This window comes from Rhagoletis pomonella, unplaced genomic scaffold (genome assembly GCF_013731165.1).
Source record: "Rhagoletis pomonella isolate Grant_MI unplaced genomic scaffold, Rhpom_1.0 Rhpom_scaffold_00006, whole genome shotgun sequence".
NCBI lineage: Eukaryota > Metazoa > Arthropoda > Insecta > Diptera > Tephritidae > Rhagoletis > Rhagoletis pomonella.
In genome coordinates this window covers 11,100,228-11,108,037 of record NW_023458560.1, presented here as the reverse complement: position 1 = coordinate 11,108,037, position 7,810 = coordinate 11,100,228, and the positions used below count along the sequence as shown (strand labels likewise).

At 33.3% G+C, this 7,810-nt stretch overlaps 1 protein-coding gene across 1 annotated transcript in view; it reads right to left on the bottom strand.

The window, feature by feature from the left end:
- LOC118740400 (protein croquemort) overlaps positions 1 to 4,833 on the bottom strand; it is a 19,026-nt gene extending 14,193 nt beyond the window's left edge. The window contains exon 1 of the mRNA XM_036471922.1: positions 4,760 to 4,833. The gene's annotated coding sequence lies outside the window, so the exon portion shown is untranslated. The remainder of the gene's footprint in view (positions 1 to 4,759) is intronic.
- Positions 4,834 to 7,810: the final 2,977 nt, after the last annotated feature.

The following is a 7,810-nucleotide window of genomic DNA, read 5'->3' as shown; positions in this document are numbered from 1 at the left end:
CTAAGATGAAAGATCTATTTTGTACAAGAATTCCATACAAAAACTTTGTTTTCGTTTTTTGAAATGCAACCCCCTGAAATGGTCGCATATAATGGCTCAGTTATACATACTTGACATTGCATGAGAGTTGTCACATAAGGATCTGTTAAATAAGCTTTGCGTGTAAGCGGTTACCCAACGCACAACATTACATAGTATGAGAACTGTTGATTTTTGGTTTATACGCTAAAATAATAGATATACTATGCAGTGCAGTGCAAGGTATGCATAACTGAACTATAAGGAGAAAAAATTTATTCTTTAATATTGACTTAATTAACCCAGATTAAAACGTGCCACAAACAATCATCAACATGAAGCATTCTTGACTCTGTATTGATAACAAGCCAAATGGAAAAGTGTGTAGAAAAACTAAAGTGGTCGAATTTCGACAACTGGGCGATACTAGTGTCAATAAACAAGCATTTTTCAATAATTTTTTTTTTTTTAAGTATCATACTTTTTTAAATAAATAGAAAATATAGACATAAACTAGCAGACCCGGCGAACTTCGTCCCGCCCAAAATTAATTTTTTTATTGAAATATTTGGTCCAACGTTTTCGCCAGCAATTCACGTTCACGTTTGGTTTTGTGGTCGACAGAAGGCATATCCTCCACTGCCGTCTTAAGTAACCTGACGAAAGCGTTATACCGGGAAGAAGTCCTTGCGGCTCGATAGTGAATCGTCGTAGTATAGTTGGTGGAAATTTCTAAACTGCTGAGTATCATTGGTCCACATTATGTTTAGTCACCGTAAAGCAAGGACCGCAATGGTTCTTATGGTTGATTTAACGGGAGTAATTTGACTCTGATCCCGGGTGCCTCCGAATCGACGATTTTTAGCAATAATTCGGTTCCAGCGCTACTAAAAATTATCATTAAAATAGTTTCGGTCGTTTAGGAGGAGTTAAGCCACCAGAATAAGTCTTTTATATACTGACACTCTTCGGTATTTATTCCCATACAAAAAAACCTAGCACGCATTCGTTATACGGAGAAAATGTGCAACATCATCAGCGAAAAAAATTCTTAAAAATCAACGGTAACTTATAGCTATTTAAAACTTGCTCTTTATGACACTGAAATTTAGTGAACTACAAAACTGCATACTCAAAATTTTGTGTCATTTGATGCAAAATAAACTTTATTTCTATAAAAAATTTACAAAAAAATTAATTATATTCAACAATTTATATTTTATTATTTATTATTTTTTTGGCCCAATAACAATTATATTCAACAATTTATATTGAGCTCGAGGCCGTTTGCACCGGTTCGAATCCTACTGAAAGAAGTCTGAGGAGGAAATGTGGTGATTTCCGAAATAGCTATCACTTCTACCATTTTTTCAAATTATTGTTGCTTTTCCACAATAAATTTTCATTTAAAAAACGGCCTCGAGCTCAATATAAATTGTTGAATATAATTGTTATTAGGCCAAAAAAAAATAACAAAAAATAAATAAATAAAAAAAAAATTATTATGAAAAAAAAAACACTGTATTCTGAGTTTATATATTTACAGATAGGTAAAAGTTTCAATATGTTTGGAAAGCGACACGTCCCTTTTCCAGTAGCCCCAAAATCTCTATACCAATTTCCATTACACTACCAGAAATACTTCCAGAGATATACGGTATGAAAAATTCGATATGTATGGGTGATGCCACGCTCCCTTAATATATCGAAAGTCTGCAGTAGGTGTCCAAAATTTCGAAAAATCGGTACAGCCGTTCGCGAGATCACCCCTTATAAAAAGAAGGAGCTTCTCTTTATATAATTAGTGTAGGTAACACAGGGCAACACCGGTTTTGATGCGGCAAATGTTGAAAATGTTTTTGATAGGCATTTTTGTGCTGATTAAGAATCTGTAAGTATAAAGTTTCCATCAGCTCCAGATTTTGAGAAAAATGTGGTCAAAGTGTCAAAAAATCGCGTGTTTTAATATATGGGGTTATATACCCAAGTTTAACAATTTGTAGAAAACTTCAAAAAAGTGCAACAAAATTTCACCTAAATTCCAAACTTTTTTCTCGGAAGTGTTAGATTTTTTTTGAGTACACAGTTGTTTAGCCCCTGCAATTTTAGTCTGATAATGTGCAAATTTCAAGTAGCTACGAATTACCGTTAATTTTTTAGATTTTTTTTTTGTCGCATTGGCTTCCATATAATGAATAAACTCAATTTATTTGTATATGGAAGAAAACCGCAACACCTTTGGCGAAAAAAATTCAAAAAAATCAACGGTCACCTTTACCTTCAAACTTGCACATTATCAGACTAAAATTGATTGGGCTATAAAAATGTGTATTCAGAAAAATTCTAACACTTCCGAGAAAAAAGTTTGAAATTTATATGAAAATTTGTGGCACTTTTTTGTAGTATTCTACAAATTGTTGAACTTGGGTTTATATGGGTTTTGCTAGAGAAAGAACTATATTTTAATTGAAAATTCTTAACAATAAATAAATAAACACAAGTGGCGCACAATATCATTTTGAAATGGCGTGCTATAGATATGACCGATACTGTATATGCATACAAGTTATTTTGTCACATTGAGTTTGAGTAAAATTACAAATTTTTTTTTTTTGCCTTGGGTGAATGCAAGTTTATTTGAGAAAGCAACTTTTTTAATGCAAATCTAAGAAATTTTATATTAAAGGCCATATTAATATGGCGGTACGACAGAAATACCCGCATTGAAAATTCATATATTTACATAGGTATATGACAGCAATCTGGAAATTATCTTATCTAGAGAGAAGTTGTTTTGTTAAATGTCCACAGATATGTTAAAGGAACAAACTTATTTTCCATTTGTTTATGAATGATGGTGTGAACAGAAGTACTTTTGTTTTGCATCATATGTTTTTATACAATAGCGACAGTGCAAAGGCCGCTAATAAGATAATGTTATCTCAACTTCGACATATTTGTGGCACGGGTTGGGCTTGATTAATGTGATGAAAATTTTCAGGTAAATTACTTTTTTAGGGGGTAGAACGAGCACACAATGGGCTAACTTTTTTCATTGTTCAGCGCAATCTGGATGTTAATGTTAACTCAGTATTAAAAAATGTTTACCTGTACCTCGGTGAATTGCATTATTAAAAGCAGACAAATTTAGTAAATAACTAAATGACTTTTCTTTGAGTTGTACTGAAATAGTATATCCACAATTTAATACAATATGCTGAATACTCTAAATCAAAAATGATATTCTTGGTTGTTACGAATGGCTTTACTTAAACCAACTCACAAAAAATTATAAAAAAAAAAAAATTTTTAAATTTGTAAACTTGTAATGTACTCAATTTATGTAGGTGTAAAAAAATCACAACTCAAATTATTGTAGGGTGCACCCCGTAATACTATAATTAAATATTGCGCAATACTCAGAGCCACCATTGTGATTTTTTCAATTATTTTTTGAGATGGCATATTTTCAAAAACTATATTTTTTTATCAAAAAATTTGTATGTGAAAAATTATTCAAGAAAAAAAATGTAAAAAATATATCATATTTATTTATTATTTGTTAAAAATTTTAAATAAATCAAACACATGAAGTGTGAGTCCTGTCCATTTTGGTATGGAACGCCCCATATACATATGTATATATATGTTATACATATATATGTTATATATATATATGTATATGTTACCGGCCAAACCCGATCTTAGGACAAACTAGTTTTGCCTAGGCTAAACTAGATCAGGGGCCAAAGTATTTTTGCGCAGAACACCTTTTCGCGAAGGCGGCTTTCGGCCGCACTTCAAAAAAATAGCGCACATCAGTCCAACTCCAGTTATGCAGTCAACAATATTGACGGATATATTGGATCTAGGTAGAACTAGTTTAGCCTAGGAAAAACTAGCCTGTCCTAAAATCGGGTTTGGCTGGTAACATATATATATGCATATAGGTATGTAGGTATGAAATTTGTAAGCGAAACCAAAAAAGCATTGTACTTGTTTATTTTTGAACCTTAAATTCACAACTTCTCGTTCCCATCACTTTTTGAGTGTTGCACTGTGTTACCAGTAGCACGCTACTACCAAACATGTATTCTGCTTATCCCAAGTTTCGCCTGAAAAAAAATTCACCCCAATTTTGGTTTTTAACGAAAAGAAATCCAATCGTTATCGCTGAAGCTGTAGCATGCACTTAGGCGCTAAGTATTAACAGTGAGCTGGCAATGGGTTACATCGACTACTTTTCGTTCATTTACTTTGTTTTAATGTTAACGATCGATGATTTATTTAGTTTAAATGTTAACGATTGATAAGTTATTTGGTTTCGAAGTTAACACTTGATGGCCAATTTCACAGTGCGTAGTTACATAAGTCAGAATTGACAGTTAACTAGAGATTTTCAGTATAAAACTCTGTAGTTAACTCCCGATTCTGAGTTAACTACGCATTGTGAAATTGGCCCTGAATCTTGTTTCGTTTGTTGAGCATCCCTGCTCTTTTAACATTGTCTGCATAAATTCATAAAAATGCAGCTTAAAAATATTCTCTTATTTATACGAAAACTTGTTTTGCTTTTGAATAGTTATTATATATTAAATAATTTGCTAATCATTCCGCATTCACAGAAACGTTCGAATTGATCTACGACAACTTTTTCACATATGCGTACATACGGACATATGTATGTATGCATGTATGGATGTTTATTTGTATACATGTATGTAGTTATGTATGAATTTACAGCTTGCTGACGATTGCACCGATTCAGTTTCAAAGCAGATTAAAATTAAACTAAATGCGATTTAGCTGCTCAGCTCTTTTATAAGTGCCTCCCTCGAATCTAAAAGCCTGACTATGGCAACTTAACCAACTAAACTTAACTTAACGGAACGTAGAACTTAAGAGAATCAAAACGAAACATATTTCCACGTGGCATTAAGTTACGTTAAGTTTCGGCTGTTCAATTGTAAGCAACATCCATTTAACGGAATTTTTAAGTGAGAGCCGTAAGTTACGTTAAGTTGCCATAATCAGACCTTTTAGAACCCAATCGGCCGCAACTTGATCAACAGTATAGCTAATTTCGATTAATTGTAAGAGGTGAAGAAAACCGCCTAACAAAAATTTACATTCGCAAAAGTATAAACATGTAAATATTGCACATTTGCTGCAAGACTGTCATAATCCACAAAATCAAAAATACAAAGATAGTTTGTTTTAGTGATCTATACAACATAGAAGAACGGTAGCGTTAATTTCTGCAGCAAATGTGCGCTATGTACAAGTCATAATTGGAATACACATTGGCATATTTCATTTAGAATATTTGCAAATAATGCCTGCTTGTAAATGTTGTGCGAACTCCGTTTTGCGCATTTTGTATGAGATATGTACATGCATTCATATGGATAAGTATGTACACTGAGGAGCAAAACCGGAACAGTAATACATAATGTGAGTTTTCTTGCAATATATTCGCAATATATGAAGACTTTTTTGTAATCTAGTTTCGGAATTCACATTTCCAATGTTTATTTCATCAGAAGGCCTTAACAACAATAATTTATACAAGCAGATAAAGAAGAAAATTGCAAAAAAACGTAGCAACTAGATTGTTCCAGTTTTGCACCCAACAGAAAATTTTACCATTTGCTTGACTTTTAATAAATTTTCCATAACCAATTTGAATATTTTAGCTTTTATGGTCATCTTGGAATACTTTCGCACAGGTTTTAGACGAAATCTGTTGAGAACGCGCACCGGTTTTCCTCAACGCCATGCCCAAGGTCTTGCATGCGATTGGGCGAATTTTTGCAATGGAACAGTGGCATTTTCAAACAATTCCATAAGTTTTCTGTTGAATCAACTCTGGGCTTTACGCAGGTCGCTCCATGATTATAAAAACTTGGGGTTCATACCTATTTGGCCCCAGTTTCGGAGGATATTTCTGATAATTGTCCTGTTAAAATTGATAAAAGCCTGCGAAAAATATCCTCAGAAATTGCCAAATTCTTTGAAAATGCTCATTTGTTGTTACTTTTCTTTTTACCGTCGATTTTACCACAGTTCTTACTCCCTAAGGCGTAACACGGCCCTACATCATTAAATGTACACATACAAACCTAATAGTTTAAATAATTTGGGACGTTAGGCGTATCCCTGATGCAGGTGCACAGCACTTGAACCAATATTCCGACTTAAAACGTTTAATTTTATCCTCAGAGTTAAAAAATTTAGGGCCGTGCCCTAATTAATAGTAAATTTTGGTGGAATAATGTGGTCGTTTATGAAGAACTTGTAAATTCCCGCTTCAAAATAATACCAATCCAATGTTTTTTCTTAGTAAAAATGCGTTTCTGACAAAAAATTTTTCTGGATGTCAAAGCAGGCTTTCTCCTCTTTATCTTTGTGCTGCAATAACTTGTTCCCATGTCTTACATAATGTCCAGTCACTTGCTTTGTGGTGAAAAAGCAGTAATTTTTGATTTTGAACCAAAGTTTTTTGGTATTCAGAGACCCTCCAATATGCCTAGCCTAGCAAATTGCAATTTTTTGTGGTCTCTGGATCTTGCAGACTGAGGTCCGCCCTTTTATCGCTTGTTTAGATAACCATAAAACAGACATTTGGCCGATATGATTTCTTTCTTTATAGCGTAGCCTTTCTGACCGTTTTGCAAAAACTTTAAATTCTTTTTGCTTGGGTTGTGCACTTAAAGCACTCACAGCGAAAATCCCACGCGCCTTGATTACGAAATTGCAGGAAATTAGCCAGAACTCCTCTTTGAATTATAAAATTCAGCAAATACTAAGAGGGTGCAAAACTGGAACAATCCAGTTCATTTTTGTTTGGTCATTTTTTCCTGAGTTTTCATATGCGAATCTTAAAATTTTTATGGTCAAACGTTTTGTTAAACATCGGTAAGGCGAAATGCAAGTTTGAATTACCATAAAGTAAAAAATCTGAAGAAGTACATTATCACAACCTTAACTTTCCGTTTTATTGTTCCAGTTTTGCTCTTCAGTGTATATGTTATCTTTTCCTTAGAAATTCAAATGCACATTGGTACTTGCCGATATAATATAAATTACTTACACTCACCCGCTTCGCTGAGTGTAATAGCTCAACCAGCCACTGACGTAAAAACGTACGGCACGACGGCTGCCACGACCTTTCTTAAGGGATTCTCCTGTTAACGAAAACTCACCACCGCATGACGGTGACGTTGCAGTTGCTTCTCTCTAGGCTCTGTTATGCATACTTGGCATTGCTTGAGAGTTGTCACATAAGGAATCTGTTACTGCCCGTCTCCACAGGATAAAATTTATATGTTGATACATATGTTGGAATATAAATAGCCAATGGAGACCGCTCATTTCTCTTCAAGAGCAATATATATCAGAGCTTATATCTTGCCATCTATTGCCGGCAATTTGGTAGTTTGACAGCTACATGTTCATTTGCATGAGAACTTCGTGGCGGCAACATTATTGATATTTTTATTATTATATTTTTATTATTATATTATTATTATTATATTTATTGATTGATTGATTTATTGATTTAATATAAAAGCAAATATTGAAGTGTTTTCTGTTAAAGTATTTGTTATTATGTAATTGGATGTAAAATAGCCTATTTTCTAAATTTTTTAAGTGATTAAATCCGGCAAAAATACATTTTAGAAGCTATCTCACAAATGCTTATATCAAGATATAAAAAGCCCACACAAATATTGCCACTGATATAATTTATATCTAGCGACCAAAATGACAGCTGGACAGCAATAAATTT